Source organism: Macrobrachium nipponense, chromosome 28, assembly GCF_015104395.2.
Source record: "Macrobrachium nipponense isolate FS-2020 chromosome 28, ASM1510439v2, whole genome shotgun sequence".
In the NCBI taxonomy this organism is placed as follows: Eukaryota; Metazoa; Arthropoda; class Malacostraca; order Decapoda; family Palaemonidae; genus Macrobrachium; species Macrobrachium nipponense.
The window spans coordinates 16,043,265-16,067,391 of record NC_087217.1 but is presented as its reverse complement, the minus strand read 5'-3'; the positions used below and the strand labels follow the sequence as shown (position 1 = coordinate 16,067,391).

Genomic DNA, 24,127 nt, shown 5'->3' with positions numbered 1-24,127 from the left:
CAAATTACCAGAGCAAACACCTTGAACTGAACTAAACTAACCCAACTTAACCTAGGGACATGGCAAGAAGCCGGGGCTGGTGCAATACCAGTAATACAGGGTGTTCATAAAGTTCCAGTACCATTACAAGTATTTATTAATTGTAATGGTACTGGGACTTAATGGACAACCTGTACATCTCGGGATTTTGCCCCCTAGGAAAAAAAGATTCAAAGGTTTGTTTTTTTTAAAGAATTTATGATGATTCCTCCTTAAAAATTTATTTTTATATACTAATATAATATGCAAGTCAATTATTCTAAGGATATTTGTCATACCAGAAACTGACGATAAAGTGTACTTGGAGCTTGATTGTATGGTGTTTTCACGTTGCATGGAACCAGAGGTCATTCAGCAACGGAACCAACGGCTTTACGTGACTTCCGAACCACGTCGAGAGTGAACATCTATCACCAGAAATACACATCTCTGAGCCCTCCGTGGAATACCCGAGAATCGAACTCGCGGCCACCGAGGTGGCAGACCAAGACCATACCGACCACGCCACTGAGGCGCTAAGGATTTCATGAAATATGTAAACACTGATCATGCAAGAGCTCTTGATATTGAACTGAGAATTAATAAAACGAGTATAAAAAATCAAGAGTTGGTGTTTAGTTACAACGTAAAATAACTTTTTAAAATGTGTATTTCATCGAGATAGACAATAATATGAAAATATCAAAGCTTTCAAAAATTGCGAATGTGAGTTAACAAACAGTCTGAATTTATAATGTTGGCATGAACCAAATTTAAAAGCGTATTACGGCTGAATATAACAAGATGAAAATAAAACTATATTTTTGACATAATAATGTAAAATCGTTATTACCTTGACAATTTTATCAATAACTGTATAGCCTGGATCTTTGGTTTGCTGATATTACTCAAGAGTAAACAACAACAAAAAAACGCTAATACGCTGTCAGTCTAAAAAAAACTGCTAATACGCTGTCAGTCTAAAAAAAAAACTGCTAATAAGCTGTCAGTCTAAAAAAAAAAGTCTAAAAAAACTGCTAATACACTGTCAGTCTAAAACAAAACAAAAACTGCTAATACGCTGTAGTCTAAAAAAACAAAACTGCTAATACGCTGTCAGTCTAAAAAAAACTGCTAATACGCTGTCAGTCTAAAAAAAAAACTGCTAATACGCTGTCAGTCCAAAAAATTAACCGCTAATACGCTGTCAGTCCAAAAAAAAACCCTAATACGCTGTCTAAAAAAAACTGTTAATACGCTCTCAGACTAGAAAAAATGCTAATACGCCGTCAGTCCAAAAAAAACTGCTAATACGCAGTCAATCTAAAAACAAAACAAAAAAAACTGCTACTACGCTGTCAGACTGAAGAAAAAATACTGCTAATACGCTGTCAGACTAGAAAAAAAATGCTAATGCGCTGTCTGACAAAAGAAAAAAACTGATAATACGCAGTCATAAAAAAAATAACACTAATACACTGTCAGATTAAATAAAAAAAAAAACTTCCATAATGCTGTCAAATGGAATCTAAACTTTCATATCGAGAAATTAATATGCGTTCGCGACAGGAGGCCTGGCTGTAAAAATAAAAAAAACAAAAAAAAATAAAAATTACGGTAGACTCTCACACTTCTCCCTTTTGCAAATAAATTTTACGTTATGGCTGCCGAGTATACCCTGTAAGACTTTTTCCAAAAAATGTAGACTTTTGCCCTTAGGTCTTTCTAGAAAAACTTATTGGACTATGAGTACGTTTATGATGCATTTTCAATCCCATGATTCGAAAGCTAAATATTTTTATCCTGAATACTGAAGAACAAGTTAACAAGAGAGGCATTCATTTATATTATCATTCTATATAGGCTACACACCTATATACTATATATATATATATATATATATATATATATATATATATATATATATATATATATCCGCATTAAGCTGTAAATGTTCTTTAATGTCTAACTCGCTCTACCTCGGAATTAATATATTTTCAAATATATGTTAACTGAAGGGGAATTATTTAGTTAAAAAATTCGTCGGTTCATGGGCGCCAACCACGGAACCAAGAATTCATGACGTGCAGTGAAGCTCTTTACCCACAAGACTATCGCGCTAATGTGATAATATATATATATATATATATATATATATATATATATATAAAATGTATATATATATAGGTATATATACATATATATATATATATAATATATATATATATATAATATATATATATATTATATATATATATATATATTATATATTACTCCTCACATAATTTTACTGCCTGGGTAATTTAATCGTTAGGATTAGTTTAAACTTTGGATTACAAAATATAAAAATGTGTTATTCAAATTGCCATAAACAAGTTATATCGGTGTTACTGGATATTAAAATGTTTTTTTAGAAATTTATTGTAAAAACAATGTTCCCAAACAACGTAAAACCACTACCACGTCAGCATCTTCGATTTTTTTTTCATTATAATAACAAAGGAGGATAAGAACAACATCGTTAAAGGTAAGTTACCCTTCGTGAAAACGAATGAAACGACGTGTTCTTACAATGACAACGTGGCAACAACAGCTTCATTAAGCATTCGTGGAATCTTTAAATAAGTCAGCGGAACAACATTTCTTAATTTTGTAAAGGTCGTGCCCAACAACATGAATAATAGAAACTTCTGTGAGACATACAACAAGAACAACATCTTTTGAATATTTTTTCATCAACGATACAACAAAACTAAGTAAAACAAGGCGTGATCCGACCTCCAGCTTACTCGGGGTGCATGCAAGATTTTCCCCTCACACTTAAGTTGGAAACATTACTGTATTCCTAAATTTCAACAGTAAATTAAAACATGTTAAAATAGACGGTCAAATAGAGCCTTCTTTCACCTACGAAAATTAAAATAAATACGCTGTATTTTATTAGAAATATTTTTTATGTACTGTTTAACGTGCAAATTATCTATATTCTAAATTCTTATTCTAATAAATAAAATCATAAATACGCGAAACACCTTTTTCAGACCTTTTTAGGCTTTTCCATAGACCTTTCCTACACCCCCAACATCAACAACAACAACAAGGTAGCTTGTAGGCTTACTCCCCGAGTAAGCGAAAATGCGCTGAATTTCTTCGGCGCAACTGAGTTTTCTGTATAGCATATAATGCTGTGTGAAACTCTCAGCAGTGGCTCATGAAACTTCCAGCCACAGCCCGATAATAGTCTATGTTTTTGGCACCTAAAACTGTGCCAGACGCACGATCATGACTAACTTTAACCTTAAATAAAATAAAAACTACTGAGGTTAGCGGCCTGCAATTTGGTGCAGTTGATGATTGGAGGGTGGATGATCAACATGCCAATTTGCAGCCCTCTAACCTCAGTAGTTTTTAAGATCTGAGGGCGGACGAGAAAAGTTTCTATTACAGGAAAAGTATGATAATAGAAGGCCGAAAAGTATGCTAATAGAAGGCCAACCTCCTAGAAACAATAATGGAACGACATATTTTCAAGAACACAAGAAAAAAAAACGACCCAACAAAAAAAAAAAACTCCACGACATTGAATCCTTGACATTCTTAAAAGTAGAAGCGATATTTTCTTGTGCAATATTCGTCATGCCGAGTAGCAGCACTGCATAACAGGAGTAAGAAAGCAACAATTGCTCTGTTGCATCCGGGTCAGTCACGGAATTGCGCTGGTGCCGTTTCTTGCACAGCCTTGAGGTCTCGTTGAAAAAGGAACTGTTCCCAAATTTATTTCATAGATATATATATATATATATATATATATATATATATATATATATATATATATATATATATATATATATATATATATAATATATATATATACTATATGTATGTATGTATATACACATTACACACACACACACACACACATATATATATATATATACTATATATATATATATATATATATATATAGAGAGAGAGAGAGAGAGAGAGAGAGAGAGAGAGACCTTACCTTACCTTACAGACCTTACATCTTGTTCGGGTTGCCCCAGGTCCCTCAGTGTGAGGCACCTCTAATGTCTACCAGAGAGTTGCTAGTACATCTTCCGGTATATTTTGCATCTTCCAATCTTGGATGGTCTGGGATGCAGTTTAGATATTTGTCGAGCTTATTCTTAAACACATCTACGCTCACTCCTGATATATTCCTCAGATGAGCTGGCAACGCATTGAATAGACGCTGCATTATCGATGCTGGTGCGTAGTGGATTAATGTCCGGTGTGCTTTCCTTATTTTTCCTGGTATAGTTTTTGGGCACTATTAATCTACCTCTGCTTGCTCTTGTTTCTGATATTTTTAGTTCCATGATATTTTCTGCTATTCCTTCTATCTGTTTCCATGCCTGAATTATCATGTAGCGTTTCTCTTCCTTCCTTTCTAGACTATATAATTTTTTAAGAATTGCAGTCTTTCCCAGTAGTCTAGGTCCTTAACTTCTTCTATTCTAGCTGTAAAGGACCTTTGTACACTCTCTATTTGTGCAATATCCTTTGATAGTGTGGGTACCATATCATATTGCAATATTCAGTGGACTACGAACATATGTTTTATAAAGCATAATCTGTGTTCAGCTTTCTTGTTTTGAAGTGCCGTAACAACATTCCCATTTTTGCTTTACATTTGCCAACAGAGTTGCTATTTGATCATTGCATAATCATGTTCCTATTCATCATCACACCAAGGTCTTTAACTGCTTCCTTATTTGTGATGGTCTCATTATTAGGTCCCTTATATGCATATAGCTTTCTTTCTCTGAGAGAGAGAGAGAGAGAGAGAATAACTGATAATTATCTAGTGTCGTGACTAGATATATATATATATATAAGAGAGAGAGAGAGAGAGAGAGAGAGAGAGAGAGAGAGAGAGAGAGATGGCGTCGTGACTGATATATATATATATATATATAGAGAGAGAGAGAGAGAGAGAGAGAGAGAGAGAGAGAGAGAATCCAGGCGTCTGACTAGATATATATATTATATAGAGAGAGAGAGAGAGAGAGAGAGAGAGAGAGAGAGATCTGGCGTCGTGACTAGTATATATATATATATATATATATATATATATATATATATATATATATAGAGAGAAAGAGAGAGAGAGAGACGAGAGAGAGAGAGAGAGAGATAGAGAGAGATCGAGAGAGAGAGGAGAGAGAGAGAGAATCTGGCGTCCGTGACTAGATATATTATCTATATATTAATATATATATATATAAAGAGAGAGAAGAGGGGAGGAGAGAGAGAGAGAGAGAGAGGAGAGAAGGAGATAGAAGAGATCTGGCGTCGGTTGGCTAGATCTATATATATTATTAATTATTATTATTATATATATATCGTATATATTAGAGAGAGAGAGAGAGAGAGCAGGAGCGAGAGAAGGAGAGGAGAGAGAGAATCTGGCGTCGTGACTAGATATATATATAATATATCTACATAATCTATATAAATATATAGTATATGAGGGAGAAGAGAGAGAGAGAGAGAGCGAGAGAGAGAGAGAGAGATGAGAGACGAGAGAGAGAGAGACGATTCTGGGCGTCCGGTGGACTATATATATAATATATATATAATTATATAATATATATATATCATTAGAGAGAGAGAGAGAGAGAGAGAGAGGGAAGGAGGAGAGAGAGAGGAGAGGAGAGGAAGGGGAGTGAGAATGGTTTTAATAAATAACAGCAAATTCTTCCGTTTCCAGCTTTTCCCGAATACAATATTAAATTACCTGTGAACTAATATATTTCGTTAATTTGATGAATTACCGTTGTAACTATTAACGAGCCAAAGTTCTCGGGGGTAAACCACAAAGTTCTTCATACCTAACAGCTACCTTATCTCTTCAAGCGAGAGAAAACAATTACATTAAAATACAGAAAATAAAAGATGACCAGTAAATTATACAAATAAAATTGAATGACGAACAGCCGAGTACATAAAGCAATGTCATTCTGTACCTTTATTTTTTTTCTCTCTCTCTCCATTTTACATTTTTTAATTTCTCTACAAAAAATAATGTCGGTCAAGGTTTACAGCTCCGTCCGTCTCTGTCTCTGTCTCTGTCTCTCTCTCTCTCTCTGGAATAATATTTCCATTCATTATTTATATGCCCTTTTTGTGTGGATATATAAATGACAGATTAAGATGACTTTGTCGATCAATTACCACAGAAAACACCTTCAGAATCAATATTTGAATTCGAATCGTGGGACATTCCTGCCACCTTAATCAAACCTCACAGTTCCAACCCCGAATTTTTATTCCCCCACCCTACCCTCGCCCCACCCCTTTTTTTGTCTGGATATAAAAATGACAGATTAAGACGGCTTTGTCTACTGTCAAAAGCACAGAAAATTATCCGTATATCCTAAAGAAAATGAAATATTATTGTAATACTTATATGACTGACTTGTGGTTTTTGGTTATTACCAATACTTACGACACCATTGGTTATTTAACACATTTGCAATACCACTTTTGCATGACTTAAATTACCGAGTTTCTCATTTAGGCGCAAGGTTCATGATACCACTTGTCGCAAAGCACATTTCGGTACAGTTTTGCGACCCTATTTGCATAAAACCATAAGCCACTGCTTGTAACAATGCGTGTTAGATAATATCTATTGAAGTACTACTTGTGGCTCTTAACCGTTACGTAACTTTTCTGTTACGTAACAATCCGGTAATGTTTCTGACACTAACTGTGACGCACGATAATGTGATAGCTCTGTTTGGACACTATTCGTTGCTAATTTCTTTTAGGGGGGGAGGGTTGTTGGAAGGGGGGTGTTGGTTGACGGGTGGGGGTTGCTTACATTAAACTCTATTCTTTATATAACCACTGGCAACACTGTGTAAGCAACAAGCAACGAGCACCCGTACGTGTTCAGAAATCCTTAAATAATTTACTTTTTTTTTTTTACAGATCCATGACCCATTTGTCATTATTACCGATGTTTTAGTTAACTTTTAATTTTCATTTAGTATTTGCGAATCGGTTTTTCAAGTGATGTGATCCAGTTGACTTTAATGGACGCCTGCGATTACGAGCCTGTACGTGTGAACAGATTTGATGAAAAAATATTTTAAATCATTATCTTCTTTTATCCTATTACTCAATCTCACGTTTGATCAAAAGCTTTATTCTTTCATTGAATCTACTGGTTCGTAATTAATAAGGAAAACTAAGAGTAAAAAATTCCACCGTGTACATTTTTGCCGCAGAAAATTTTGCCACGTAACAAATTCGAGGCTAACTTTGGCCGTGGGAATATTAGCCGTGAAACGTATATATAGTACATAGGCCGCATGGAAATTTCGTCTTAAATATCACATGGAGCTTAAAATTGTTCACTAAACGCATTTAATATACCAATAAATACAAGCATATAAGCTATATTTAAAATTAAAATTATGTAAATTATATGCAATTCTGCTCCAACAAAGGTGTTTCTGCTCTGAACTGTACTGAAGGACTTACCTCTGAAGTTTATCACATACACTGTACTTTTCCTTAATCTCTGCATCACACTATAGGCTATTTAGGTAACGGCTAAACTTTCTTTAACAAAGCAACAACGTTTCCAGATTGAGGGTGAATAATAGTAACATCGCTGTGAAAGCCTTCTATAATGTTGATATTATGTATTCGGGGCATGTTAATTCCAATCCTGTAGGATACTTTCCATCGCTTTACAGGAAATGTCCTTTTTCAAGAACTAGTATATAAACTTAATTGGGATCGTACTACAAGCACTTCTCCCACTTGAAATAGGAGGCGCTTGGCTAGTCTTTTGCTTCCAGTCTCTAATGTTGTGAAATATACTGGCCAAGACCAACATCAAATATAAGGAGCCACTGTCTTGATTCGTTGTAATATCCTGCAATAACGATCTCGCAAAGCCATAAGTCTTCATTCTCACATTTCCGGTAAGTTTCATCGCAGTAATTTACACCTATGCGTTACAGAATGGATTTCATCAATTATTCGTCGCCACAACAACGGCTTTTCACTGTGCCATTATCCGGGATTGGCAAAGTTATGGTGTCAATCAGAATCGATCTACAGCCAGACTGAAACATTTTAGGAATGAAGGAGGAAAACTACCCTATTAAGTACTTCACAAACTGCTTTAAAGACTGACGCCACAGACGGATAAGTTGTTTCATAGGTGGCGCGTTAGTACTAGCACCTACTATGAAATTCAGGGCCTCTGTAACACGGTTTTTTTTTATTTTGCTCCTTATCAAAGCATCGGATGTAGCTGAAAGTTGACATACGTATATTTTACAACTACACACAAATTTTGTCAGCATTATCAATAACCTAAACCCGATAGTTTTAATTTTTATAGAGTAAAAATGATCTAGCCGACGCCATGGCCAATGATTGCCAGCCAAGAGTCGAAAAACATTCATTACATAGGCAAGGTAAACATCGTTTTACGAAATGTTGCCCCGCCCATCCACCAGACAAAAACCCATTCACCTTATTCCATCGGCTCTGAAACCCATAGTAGTCAAGAATGGCTAACAGGATTTGGAATTGTCCCCGTGGTTGCAAAACTGCATTTGTCTTACGACTTGCAACTTTATACAGTCAAGAGAAAGTATAGCCTGAATAGGTAATTATTCAGTTTCTAGTTTAAATCCAATCTTAATGGTCTGATTTGTATTTAGCGTAACGTGATTATAATATTTGTAATGTCATTCAGGATTTTGAACATTTCCATTAACTATTCACTATGCCACCGAGAGAGAGAGAGAGAGAGAGAGAGAGAGAGAGACGATGTGCGAGAGAGATGAGAGAGAGAGAGAGAAAACGTCTTTATATAACTATTTTTGTTAAAATAAGATTTTTATCCAAAGTAAATACAAGCTTACGTATATGTGCTAAAATCTCCAGCAGACCAACGGATCATCCGATATCTTTTTTTTCTTCTTTAGTTTTGTACGACCATGTTTGGATATAAAGACTTATGAATGGCTGAACGATACATAGATGTGGGTGGGGTATCTGTGCTAGTAGCGTAGTAATTGACTAACGTAGCATGTAGTTGCCGCCAAAATTAGTAATAGCAGCAAATATACATGAATTAAACGTTTAGGCCAACTGCTGGGATCCCTGAGGATCATTTAGCACTTCTTACAACTACTCGAGAAATGAGTTTTTATGTCCAGAAGTTAGATTTTCTAATACAACAATGGCCATGATAGCTTTCAGTGTTATCCTGAATTATAACGAGGCCAAAGTGGGTGCCAAAATACGGTACCGTCTATTTTTTTTTTATTATTATTAATAGGTAGATAGCCGATAAATGAAAATTGCTTGGCATTGGATACAGCAGTTATCAAATCAAGCTTGTCTACTATGTCTTTGAAAATTACCAACTATTCCCTACATCTCGTCAATCTGATTGTGACCTATAAAGTAGATTATAATTTCTTAGGACACTTATTTTGGGAGTTAGATTAATAATCGAAGTGTTTTTGTATTTATTAACATATTTTGTTGGTTTGTTCATTATGACAATTATCAGTGGAGAGGATTCAGAGTTCATAAAGGTGTACTGCTTTGCTTGTATTTAAATTTTTGTCATTGTTACCAGAGGTATAGCCTTCGTTACGTATAGCCAATCATCCATCGAGAAAGAGGGAAGAAATGCTGTCATAAGTTACGTAACGAGTGCGTTCGAAACCTTATCTCTGAGTAAGTTGGCCCGTCTTCAAAAAAAGTCACTTTTACATTATAAGTACCAAATCTATTCAACCTACGTAATGCAGAATGCAGTCAAAATTTATGTGTAGATATAATGTGTATTCTGAATAAGCGTTATATCTATGAAATGCATAGATAAAAAGTTATTGCCAAAAAACCGTGTTACAGAAGCCCTGTATCTCATAGTAGCCTATGTCACTCTTTGTAGACCTGAATTTTACTTCGGCGAATTTTCCAAATAGGCCGGTCAATAAAGGGTCGAACCCGAAACTAATTACTATAAAGCTGGAATCAATTTTAAAGTGTTCTTTCATATGTACATATTACCAGAAAAAAAACCCACCGGCCAACTCCTTGAGCGTTTTACAAAATTCGACCCTGAAGTTAACATCTATATACGTAAAAAGCTGCTCGAAATGCAAAGATTTTTATTGAATGGTAACTTCAGCATTGCTTTTTTTTTTTAGATGTAACTAAGTTCATTTTCAATTAAATGACTTTTTTAGACCAATAGATTAAAAATTCCATTAGATTTTGCAATTTATGTGTATTTTTCTTGTAGGGGGTCCAAAAAATATATAACATAAATATCTTATTTTTTTAAGGATTAGATGGTCTTTGCGTTATGTGATAGTATAGAGTTAATCTTATATTACCCCTATATAATGATATCTTATTGAAACTGCAAAGGCCTTGGGTAATCATATATTAAACCAGGGAATGACAATGTCGAATTTTAAAATGTCTCTTAAGAGGACAGCAATTTCCATCTTGAAGCTTTGGGTGTTATTCAGCATATATATATATATATATATATATATATATATATATATATTATATATTATATATATATATCTATTAACATATATATATATAACATATTTCCCAGAATTGCGAGATGGAGTTGTTTGCCTAAAATATGATTGACCAATATAAATTCAGCAAACCAACTTTTGTTTAGACCATCATGCGGATATTTTTTTCGACATTTTCCACACAAATGTTATAGATACCTTTTTTTCCAGGTATGAAGTCGTGCATAATTTGTAAGAAGTCATTTGTTCCCATTGTTCAAGTAGAAGCAAAAGGACTACTTAGTCTTATTGAATAAAGCCAACAGAGAAATGAAGAGACAATCTACCAGCAACTGCTCACCAGTAAAAATGAAGGGCTTGATGTTTTGGTTCACGAACACTGTAGGAAATGGTTTAACAATAAACGTAGAATTTCAACAGAATCAGAAAAGACTCAAAGAAGAAAGACAAGGAGATCAAAAAGTTTGTTTGACTGGAAAATTAATTGATTTTTTATGTAATTCAACCTGCAAGATAGATAAAAAGAATCCATCGAGCCGGGATTGGCATCTTGCTTCGACAACTTAACTTCGCGAGAAAATCTTGGAAGCTTGCAAATTTAGACTTGAAACTGACGAGCATGATGAATGGGCATTAGAAGTGAAGGCCAGAGCACTTGATTGCATTGATTTTATTGCTGTAGGAGCTCGATATCATAGAAATTGTCGGCTTCGATTTGAAACGATTCAAAATCTTTCCTGATAAGCAAAAATGTTTAAGAGGTCGGCGAAGTAATGAAGGAATGAAGAACCATTTTAACAAAACTTTTGAATGGTTAGAAGCTGAAAGTTCCATCCACTCCATACCAGAGTTCAGAGAAAAGGTTATAGAATTTTCAGATAATGATGAAGCATATGATTCTAGATATCTAAAAAAACTATTGAAAGACCATTATGGTGGCCGCATATCTTTTTCTAAACAACCTGGTAGAGAAACACTAATATATTTCCTTGATATGGCCAGATTTATTATAAATAAGAAATTCCGAGAGAGAAAAGATGACATACAAGAGGTAAGTAGAAGGATCATTGTAGCTACTGCCAACTTAATCAGAGCAGAAATTCGGGAAAAACAGTATGACTCTTCATCATATCCAACTATAGAAGAGATAACTAGTCCATGGATTCCTGATAGCCTTAGAATTTTTATGGCTAGCTTTACCAAGTCCACGCTTAAGCAAGAATGTATAAGGCAATGTATTGTCAAGTTAGCTTCTCCTATGATAATACCACCTATCTTATTTGCCCTGGGTGTTGAGGTAGATCACATTTATGGATCAAAGTGGCTCAATGATGAAATGTTAAAGTTAGGATTTTCTGTTTCCTATTGTGACGCCACTCGTTTCAAGCAAGCTTCTCTTACCTCACAATCGTTGAATGATATCATCAAGCAAACATCAACAGAAAACAGCTTCACACAATTCATCGCAGACAACGTTGACCACAATATTGCTACTTTAGATGGCCGAGGAAGCTTTCATGCCATGGGCATCATTTCTTCATCAGTCGGGAGTAGTCAGGGTGTAACCAAGGACATACGAATTAAAAGGCCTGATAAGTTACTGAGGGTAAAGGAATTAATACTCAAGGCAACAGATGTCCATATTACTGCCTATGATTTCCCACAGAACAGAAAATTTGACAGCAATTTATTCAAACCTTCGATTAAAACTTTTATACCCTTATGTTTTACCTGAAACACTGAATGCAGAAATTTTGTGGCATGCTGCAAGTTTAAATTCAACAAAAGATAAACCTAGACCTAACTGGTCTGGTTATATGCAAAGCCTGATTCAAGAAGGGAATCAAGAAAAGGCAACAATAACATTGCTGCCCTTTATTAACTTGAATCCAACAAACTACACCTGCATCTACTCTGCTTTTTGTGATTGATCAGTGTAAAACACTCAATGTTACAACACCATCTATAACATTTGATCAGCCATTGTGGCTTAAGGCAACTGAAATTGCAATAGAGAAGTCCTTGAATATTGTGATACATTTAGGAGGTTTCCAAACATTGATGTCTTTTGTTGGCAGCATTGGCTCCTTGATGGGTAGCTCTGGCATTGAAACTGTGCTGCAAACAGTCTATGGGGAAAATACCATTAGACAAATTCTTCAAGGTAAATCCATATCAAAAGCAGTGCGTCCACACATTTTAGTTGAAAGTGCTCTGACAATAAAGTTACAGCAAATGTTAATGCCAGCTGGTGATGATAATTATGTGCACGAAGATGGAATCAACAAGTTAAGCAAAGAAGATGTGGAAGAAATTAAAACAACATGCAATCAACTGACAGGCTTAAGAGAAGAAACTTTTGACAACACTGTCTTTAATAAGCTAGAAACTCATCTGTCACAAAAATCACGAACAGCAAGATTATGGTTGCAATACATGTAGTATGTCAAAGTTATGAGGCAACTTACTCTGGCAGCCCGTACAGGCGACTGGAACTTGAGCTTGGTATCTTTACAAAAGATGCTCAATTTATTTGCTGCCACTGGACATGTGAATTATGCAAAGTCAGCTCTCTTATACCTCCAACAGATGCTCGACTTGCCAATTACACATCCATGGCTGCATCAGAAACTTGCTGTCGAGGGTTATCATGCTACCCGCAGGACTGACAAACATTGGGCTGGTTTGTGGCCAGACTTGGTGTCATAGAGCAAGTGCGAATGCGATCTTTAAAAAAGCTTTTCAATAGGTTTGTTGGTGTAACAAAGGCATACCCACCTATTAATGAATTCCATTATCCTTTATAATAAGGATTTTAACAGGTTACATTCACACTGTATCTCATATGAATTCAGTTTAATGGGGGTAACTTTAGGAGCACATTGTGAAAAATGCTCAAGGACTTAGCTGGTGGGTTTTTTTCTGATAAAATATAAGTATTAAAGAATACTTTAAAACTATTTCCAACGTTATAGTATTTATTTTCGGGTTGGCCCCTTTTGAAGCCTGAATTGTCCGGCCTATAAGGCGTAACGTCTTTGCTAATGTAAGATATAATTTACCATTAGGCAAAATTCCTACGAGGAAAATTCTCACGGCGCTATTGCTTACTCGAATTTTCGAACTAAAATACAGAGGATAAAAACCGTTAAATACAAAGGTTAAATAGTTGTACTGAGCAATTGATACGTAAATTTCAACCAAGCTCCGCACAGCAGCAAAGCTTATCGACGCCGAAATCTTTAATGTAAAATAGCCTACTTGTCTTTTATAACTGAAAATTTATATTTTAAGAAATACGAACTTTCACGAGAACTTGTTTTTTCGATATCCTGGACTTGAGAAAACTGCAGCATAGAAAAACATCTCCAAGAACAAGAGTCGGATCAAATTTTAACAAAATCAATCAGAACGAACCATTTTCGCCCAGATCGTATATCAGCGGAGACACCGATAAGGCGAAGTTGCCATTAACTGCTAGATATGTCCTTGCATTTTGATCCATAATTAAACTGGATTTCTTTACAGGCTTTATTTAGCAATGGAAGCTTTGAAAAAATTAAGAAATGGCAGATCAAGCTCTTCATTATATACAAAGAGAGAGAGAGAGAGAGAGAAGAGAGAGAGAGAGAGAGATTTCTAAAATCAAGTGACGCAAGAAGACTGATGCATAACATAGAGATCCAGCATCGATATGTGAATGCAACAGCTCCCTGATATGCCATTCGTCATGAACAATTGACTAAGTAGATTAGCAGGCTTTCGTGAATATAGATAGAGCTTTTGTGAGCTGTTGAAACTAGCGTCATATATTTATTTAAGAGCTGACTGCTTATGACAGTGACAGTAATGCAACTGTTCTGTTCATAATTCACAGCTTACTCTGATGATCTGGTTTTCATACTTCATTTTGATTCGCTTAATGGCGTATAAAGGCTTTCAAATCAGACTATACAGTTATCATATAGCAATTAAATCAAGATAAAACTTTTAAAAAGTTTTTATTTTCACTTAGAGGCTGCTCGGGGGACAAGATCGTTGTTGGCTTGCTTGAACAACAACAGCAACAACTAAGTCTATTAAAAACGCTCTCGCACAAGCTTTCAAATAACATTTAAAATCTTCGTAAAGACGAGTAACTGACCTTATTTTCTAAGCCTTCAACAAAATTCAGCTTCCAGTTTAAAAAAAATTGAGCTATATTTATCTTAAATGGTATGTATGAAAATATCATTAAAGTAAGTTGAAAAATATTAATTTTTTATTGAGCAAATGTTTAATCAGATCGCTGCATGACTTGGAGAAGTTCCGAAGCTACGCAACGACATAGTGAAGTATTGCTTTAATAGAAAAACCAAGGGCGCAAGATAAGAACAGGGGGAAGGGAAGGGGGGAATGGAGACAGAAGTGGGAGGGAGGGAGGGAGGAGGAGCGAAGGGGAACAGGGGGAAGGGAAGGAAGGGAAGAAAGAAGTGGGGGTGGAGAGAGGAGAGAAAGAAGTGGGAGGGGGAGAGAGAGGGAAGGGAAAGGGAAGGGGAGGGGAGGGAGAGGAAATGAGGAGGGAAAGGAGGAAGGGGAGGGTAAGGAGAGGAAATGGGGAGGGGACGGAGAGGGAAGGGGAGGAGAAGAGGCAGAATTCGCTCTACCAAATTTCAATAAAGGATAAAGGAAAGTCTCCACATTTTATTCAACCAGAAAATCTACTAAACCTAGATAAATTAAACAAATGATTTTTTATACAATAATTTGATAGTTATGACTGCTTTTACATTTAAGGCACCACCATACTCCCACCCCCTCGGAAAAAATGCATTAGTCTCTGCATAAGTGACTATCAAAGAAATTGAGTTGCGTTACCCGTGTATCTAATCATTATTTTATCACTTTCCCCCCAAAAAAAAATTGTATTTTTATTTTTTTTTAAAGTAACACATCTGATGCAACAGAATTTGAAAACTGCGTAAACGGCAATGAACATCGACATTCGAAGAGAAATGAAGGAAAGTAAAAATGCAAAAAGTGAAAGTCGAGACATTTTTAGGCATCATTGTTGTCTTTCATGATTCCTTTCCCTGTCTGTGAGTTTTGTTCGAGATGTTCTTTTGTTGCCAATATCATCATTTGCTTGGGTTACCAGATACTTCTTCATTTCCCCCTTACCTTATATATATATATATATATATATATATATATATACATATATATATATATACTATATGTATCCATAGATATATATATATATATATATATATATATATAGAGAGAGAGAGAGAGAGAGAGAGAGAGAGAGAGAGAGAGAGAGAGAGAGAGAGAGAGTGTGTGTGTACGTGTGTATGTACATCTTCAGGGTTTCACGTAATAATACGAATTCATTTTCCCTTATCGAAAATTCACAGCTATCGAACCATCTATAACAGCTAGATTGATAACTGCTTTACTGCCTTTACACATCCGCTTAAATTTCATTATTCTAAAGCCTACAGCCACGTAGCATTAAAAACTTCCTGCCTTCCGTTTCGACGATTATATAGGTCATAATTTAATATTACATCAAATGAAAAAAAAATACAAAAAAATGTTTTCTTAGACTTATAATCCGCCCTCTTATAAGAGGCGGCCTATTGCATTCTTCGGGGTTAGGTCGCATTATTTTATCCTCTTAAAAAGTCCATTACTTCAAGAGAGAACACACTTATCTCACTACACAAATTTTTGCGTCGGTTGCCAGTGTCCAAAGGTCCACTTCAGTCCTCCTGTTCACATTGGCACCTTACTACATCCTGCCTTTGGGCATTGGGACTAATCCCGGCGTAAGTCCGGCTTAATCCGCCACCAGCAAAGAGCGCTAAGTGATGTGTGAAATGATTGTAGCAATTCCCCTCCGTTTCCAGACAAACGCCTTTGACTCAGTGAATTGTACGCGAGAGATTGGCTTCACTGAGTCTAACGATTTATTAAGAATGATATTGCAATTCTTGTGCTATTACTATGAGAAGTAACAACTGATAATAACAAAATACAAATACAAATACATCATTGTAAGCTAAAGAAAAAAAAAAAAGTTCGCGTCGAAAAAGTTTTGGTTAAACGAAATCCAGTTGCCTTTGAGAAAACAGGGAACATATCACATCACACAAGAAACATACGGTTCACTGAACAAGTTAAAAGTCAACTGAATAATTTGCGCGGCTTCCATTAGTACTAGAACAGAGAGAGAGAGAGAGAGAGAGAGAGAGAGAGAGAGAGAGAGAGAGAGAGAGAGAGAGAGAGGGCGTTGGTGGGGATGAGGAAAATGGACACTGTTCCAAATTAATATGGTGAAATAGACCGTCAAAAATAACTTTTTTAGCAAGATACATAAACGAGCTTCTCAAAAATGGTGATGATAATACGAAAATATCACTGGACACGTTAAAAAGAATCATTGCCTACTAACTTACTATCCTGTAAGTACAAAGATAAAGGACAACCATAAATATTTCAAAATATGAAATGCTCCAGACTCGTGCTGCCTATGTTCTGAAAACTTGAGTGCTTGTAAGAGAAAGATTGCTTAGTTTTCCCCAAACCTTTCTTCCATCTTGCTGTCCATCTTCTCCTAATAATTATTTCATAGTACATATACTACTGCGAGGTTTTCCTCCTGTTACACCTTTCAGACCTACCAACTCTCAATTTCCTTTCTAGCGCTGAATGACCTCGTGGATCCCAGTGCTTGGTCTAAACTCTATATTCCAATCGTCCTCCTATTACAACTTTCCAAAACTTTCCAAAACCCTCCGATATCCCAACTTCAATGTACGAGAGGAGATGCACAAAATCAATCAACATCAGTGATACATCCAATCAGGTGGATTGTTCAAATGTTTTAGACTCATGTTGCTCCTAAAGGAGTAAGCATAATCAAATCTCTGGATTTCCATTACAAATCTGTTTGATTACCAACTCAATTGGTTATTTTTGCTTCGTTACGTTGACATTGTGCCAGCACGGGGTCTTGCTTCTTGGGTAGCCAGCATTCAGTTTCTAGAATTTACACCATTTTCGACAACTGCAACTAGGTTAGCATGTGACCAAACACAGCATGACAACTTATTTTCAAAAAGTTCAACTTATTTTCAAAGTTTCGTCGCCCACAGGTTATTTCCTCAAAGGAAAGAGCAACATTCTAACTCTAAGCTGTGCAACATAATTCTCGGATATGCAGTGTCACCATTCGGTTGTCAATTTCAAAAAATGCCGATGTTATTCTGATGAAGATGAGTCATCATCCCGATGAAAATTATCTGCCCCTAACCTTGAGCTCAGCCACGTTCAGCAGCTCAGTTTCAAAAGGAAAACAAAAGTGGAAGACTTTAGCGATGTCAACAAAGCGTTCGAAACCCATTATATATCTATGATGATTAGACATTAGCCTACAGTTTCAAAAACAGTTATGCATAATAGATAAGACAAGTATTACAAGGAAAACGAAAAACACATTAATTCTGAATACCAATAAATACTGTATTCTGCTGACTATTCGGATAGTCAACTATGGCCAGATCAAACTTTCTACGAAATCGGAGTCTCGGAGACTGCGTCGACACACTACCAAATTCCGCCGGTGAACACCTACCTTCCCGCCGATGGTGGCATCCAAACGCTAAGGGTTAAAGTCGAATGTCATCGAATCTCCCGGGTTGTTAATGTGGGTCTTCCTTTTTAAAATACCAACCGTTGGAGGCATCGGGACCCCGACTATAACTTGCCTGTTTCAACGCACGGCCCACGCAGAGTAGACGCCTTAAATCAGAGCTCTCACGGAAGGGTAAGGTCGGTTACTTTGTTTAGCAACTTCTTCTAGTCTTCTTCTTCTCATGGTAAAAGGCTGTAACTCGTTCGTAGTTGCTAAGGTGTCGTATATTTTAATATTTTTCCTTTAGATTTGGCAGAAAGCATATATCAGGCCATGTGAGCTTAGATTGGCTACTGATCAAATGCATATCATTTAATCTGTAACGTCAAGAAGCAGATGAGAATAACGGGCCAGCTGTGATAAATACCAGATTTAATGACATTTCGCCAGTTTGAATCTACTGCACTTGAAGAGTGCGTGGAGGAATCTTTAATATGCCCCATATTAGTTGCTGTTGTTTGTTGTTAAGTTGGCGCTGTGCCATTTAGACTCTTGCCCAGCGAGAACCTCATTCAATGCAGCAGGTGAAAGTGGCCGGCAGAGCCTGGTATTGCCTGATCCCGGTGTTCGCATCGGCGTTGAATGTATGAGACAATTGCGTAACTTTGAATTCTCTCTCTCTCTCTCTCTCTCTCTCTCTCTCTCTCTCTCTCTCTCTCTCTCTCTCTCTCCAAGGAATCTAAATGTTCTTACTTTTGTCGAGTGATAATGGATTTTCATGAAAGGACGGTCTTTTGAAGAGATGCCTATTATGAATCTATAGGAACTCGTAAGAAAAGATTATCCCAGGGATTTAGAGATCGAAGTGACGAAGACAGTTTTCCTTCCCGTCATTCATTTTCATAAAACTAAACGGTTGCTTTGCTTTTCTGTAACTTGGTTAATATTTCACACTGATTTCCTTTCTTCCGTTGAAAATTCGAATATCTGTCTATTAGTATCATTTTAAGAACTATTCCTGACAATTGTTTGATCACGGTTTCAAGCCTCAGGATATATTCCCAGCGTACTGAGTGGAAAATAAACATTACTGATTTCTTGTGAGGTGATTTTGTCCTCTATTGCAATGTTAAGACACTACGAGAGAGATAAGACATTTGGGTTAGAAAAAGTAGTATCGCTTACTAGCTCTTGCTTGATATTAACCTCTGCGTCATGATGACACAGAGCATTTAAGTGAACTTTTATACATACAGAAGGAAACATAAACAGAATAATTTAATACTATACTAACGCCACGGTAGATGTAATCAACAACGCCAAACAAAACATTGAAAGCTCGCTAAAATAATGCATTGCATTGAGAGGTAACGGAATATGAAAGCGCTCTAAAATAATGCATTGCATTGGGAGGGAACGGAATAACTATTGATGCCTAACAAATATTTCTGACCAGGTACTCTTTCGGTATAGCTGAAAACGCCTTGATTTGCACATAGTCTATTGCAAGTAGTTTGTGTGGCGATAAAGGCAATGTTGAGAGTATTTACAAACGCGTCAAGATATGTTTAAATGTCTTATTTAAGAAAAAAAAAACTTTCATCCTTTCACTCTAAGTAATTTGTTTCCGGCGTAAATGGCCATATTTACTGCAACGCCAGTCGACAGAAACCAAGAAATCTCGCAACTATATATATATATATATATATATTATATATATTATTATATATGTGTGTGTATATATATATATATATATATATATATATATATATATATCAATCATAGTTGTTGTTGCCAAAACTTCCGCTTCCCATGCCCAACTCCGCTGGTCATTCGGATCACGTTATAAGTACGAGTCATTTCCCCCTCGGACCTATGGATATTCTTTATGCGTAATAAGTACATAAGGGATCAAAGTGAACGACCTACTCAAAACATCGTATTTGAAATTACAGGAGAGCGATCATAGTAATGGTTATCAAAGCCTAGAAACGAGAGGGTTAATCTGCCCGTGCTGAAATGAGAACGGAAACTGATTACGAAGATTCGACTTTGACAGCGTTGGAATTGACACTGGAGATAGCAATTTAAGATGTCTTTTATTCTAAGACTGCAAATGACACTAGATTATCATGTCATTTTATAAGAAAGCAGGACAACTCTCCACGATTAGAACTCAAACGGACTTCTGAGCAACCGCAGTGAATCGGTTTTCATCAAGTTTTCTGCATTAAAATGTTATTAACACATCAAGGATGGGTGACAGGTAGACACCCGTCTTTTGCCTACCTACTCTCTCTCTCTCTCTCTCTCTCTCTCTCTCTGTATATATATATATATATATATATATATATTATATATATATATATATATATATATATATAGTGTGTCTGTGCGCGCGAGCGTGTTATGAAACCACCAAATGGCAATCTAGCCATGTTAATTGAAAACATTTCCCTACATAGCTCTATAATAGCTTCACGAAAATTGACTGGGAAAGGTACTGCAGCGTATCAAAATTTCCTCTCCGTCAGGCTGAACTGTGCATTGTTCACACACGAAACTGTAGTTAAAAAGAAATGGGAAAGAGAGTCGGTAAAATACTGACATCACGAGAAAAAAGGGTGGAGCGCAATTGAAGAAATGGCTTCTGAAGGCAACGGGGGGTACTAGTGGTCATTTAAAGGTACTGTACAGATTTCAAAATTCTTCCCCCCTCCCCCATCGCCATTCTCTCTCTCTCTCTCTCTCTCGATTCTTCTCTATCTTCTCTCTCTCTCTCTCTCTCTCTCTCTCATTTGCCCTTGAATCGTAGTAGAGCAAGCTTCTCGAAGACTTTCCTTCACCAGAGCCTTAATTATCTTGTCCATGAGCACTGGCTATTACTGGTTCTTGCAACGGCCTGGAGTAACTCACTACCATTAACTATGAAAGGTAACGCTTTCTCGTGATGCGTGACGGTTGTGATAATCATGTCTCATTCAAATTACCAACATGACCTTGAAATAACAATTGTGGTTCGAAATCAGAACCTTTCGAAATGTGTTAGGCCTAAGTTTAGGAGCGTCGTGAAAAGGGATCATATCAAGGTTAGCGAACCCACAATTTTTCAAAACAATATTATAACGCTTTTTTAAATAGATGTATGCATATATATATAAATGTGTGTGTATATATATATACATTAATAAATCAAAGTGGTAAAATATTGTCTTATAAAATAGTGGGTTCGCTAACCATATGAACCCTTTTAACGACACTGTTAAACTTAGGCCTAACACATGAAAAGATCATTTCATTTGCTACCATAATCAACTTGGAGGGCAACTCAAGGAGCCACTACCACAATATTTTTGGCAGTTTTCTACAAGTGAAATTAAAAATTCTTGACAGATTGTTTTATTGTTCTATAGTCGATGTTAGATTAATCATTAGAGCCCACAAATAGTGCAAGTGTACTCCAGCAGATCTGACTTCCTGGACATTACCGAAATCTAAAAGACTGAATCTCGCTCCAAGTCTCCATTGCAGGTCATTAAGAATTTGAATATACGAAATAAATAATGCATTCACGAAGAAGTGAAGTTTAAGATTAGAAAGAATAAATCTATACTCTTATTCAATTTTATTGTGTCGTGATACTGTGAGAATATTTAAATACATACTGGTTATATGACAACGAGAGACGTGAAATAACAGACGGGAAGCCATATTTGGTTTTTATTCTAAAGTGACATCTTTATTGCTAAACCGGATGCAGCTCAAAATTTAAGTCAAACACAAGAAAGATTTTACAAGGTTTTGCGAGAATATATATCCGGTTTGCTCCCTCTATTTATATTTGTATGAAAATCACAGGTACATAATCGTCTGCACCAAGACAATCTAGATTCAGCCACGGTCTAGGTCTACCTAGACCGTTGATTCAGCCAGCCTTGTGCTGGCGCGGGAAGTTGATCTTCAGCAGCCCGCAAACCTTTACTATAAGACGTTCAGTGATCCTGACAGATGAAAAACCAAACAATGTCCAGTTAATCAGTCAAATCGTCTTCGTTATCTGTATGTGTGTGTTTGTGTGCAAACTCGAAATCAGAATGCATATTGTAGCAATGAAGGCGTTGCCTTGTTGGTCTGCATAACCAACAAACAGTAAGAGCAGAAACCATCAAACGTTTAACTGAGCTTCCTATATTTCCCGCAAAAGCCTCAGAAGCATTTGCGTCAAACCTTCATGTTAGCTAATGCTTGTTTTATGTACGGATGTGAAGGGCACACTTACACATGTATGTGTGTATGTATATATATATATATATATATATATATATATATATATATATATATATATATATACAATGCATGCATACATACATATAAATTAATTTGCTAAAGTCAATTTGCAAAATAGAGCATCCATTGGATGCATTTTTATGTAATATACGGACGCGACTAGTAATTGCTTTTACTTATTCATTAAGGCAAACGGTCTCGTCTAATTTAAACTAGGTGGTCGGACGAAGAGTGACTGTAATATGAAGTTAAGGGTGTCATACCGATGTAAACTTCTGATTCTGGTGCAACTGTAAATTTCATATGGGTCAATTGCAGCATAATGAGCCAACGGCCTAATCTTTTATGACCAAACTGTTGATGTGAAGTGTTATGCACTAGCTAAATCCGTGTTGTGGCTAATGAATGATAATAATTACAAAAACGTTTGACATTGCTGGAACAGTGTTGGTAACTTCCAATTTATTATTATTATTATTATTCTGGAAGTAAACCCTCTTTTAAACATGATTTATTAAAAGTAATTGCTGCCTCAGCTGCATTAATTTTATACAGGTTCTTCTCTATTTTTCTAATTACTGCTTTCTCATTGTTGCTTAAACTGGTGAGCAACGCACCGAACTTACTATTATTATTATTTTGCGGATGGGAACGACTAAACAAGTAGGAATGACCTCGGAAAAAATCAAAGCATTCTGTTTGTATTTTGTTTGGACCCAGGTGCAATTATTTTTCCTCCGGGGTTGGGGTGGGGTTGCTGTACTCACATAGGTGGCACATTAGAAATTTTGTCACCCCTCCTCCCACAACTGCCACCCATCCAAATGCTAATGTGCTAGCAAGTTTCAAATTATATCCTCAAAATCCAGAAGGAAAATTTGAACTCTCCTAATTGCATCTGAAATATTCATGATAACCAAAATACAAGCCAGGTAAAAATCTATAGTGATGCTGCAGAGACTTTCCCATAACTTGGTCTTATTGTGTTGCTCATTTCCAAGCTCTATATTCAAAATTGTCAAAAGTAATTAAGTTTCAAAGTTCAAATAAAACTGATAAATTGTATGAGTAAAAACAATGAACTGTAACCCAAATCAGTTTAGAAGGATATTATGACGAGTAATGACAAAATTATAACAACCACATAATCTATAAGGACACATAATCATAACAATAACTGTTTTGCTTGGTGACAAATGTACAAACAAATTGTTTTAAATTTCAAATAAATTATAATACCATTAGAGATAAAAATGGCCAAAGGCCAAACCCAAAGTAACTCGTCTATTTTTCCACTGACATTACAATAATTGCCCAAACCACTAATGGCCCAATGACAGCTTCATGGTCCTAAACCAGGGATGGCCAGGTTTCTAAAAACAATTATATTCTGATGATTTACAAAATATCTTATTTTCTTCCATGAAAAGTTCCCAGGAAGGTAACCCCATTTTGGATCACTGTTAGGTCATACCTGTTCTTGCCTCTTGCAGATTCAATCTCAAGTATTTCCTTTTGTTATGGTCATAAGTTTTGCAATTCATATAAATTAACTTTTGCTGAATCTTTTTCAAAACTAATTATTGACTCCCATTTCCAGACTTTGTAGGACGCC

The 24,127-nt window shown here is 36.0% G+C and overlaps 1 protein-coding gene across 1 annotated transcript in view; it reads right to left on the bottom strand.

The window, feature by feature from the left end:
* LOC135201459 (uncharacterized) overlaps positions 1-18,430 on the bottom strand; it is a 206,380-nt gene extending 187,950 nt beyond the window's left edge. Inside the window, exon 1 of the transcript XR_010311543.1 lies at positions 18,226-18,430. The gene's annotated coding sequence lies outside the window, so the exon portion shown is untranslated. The remainder of the gene's footprint in view (positions 1-18,225) is intronic.
* Positions 18,431-24,127: the final 5,697 nt, after the last annotated feature.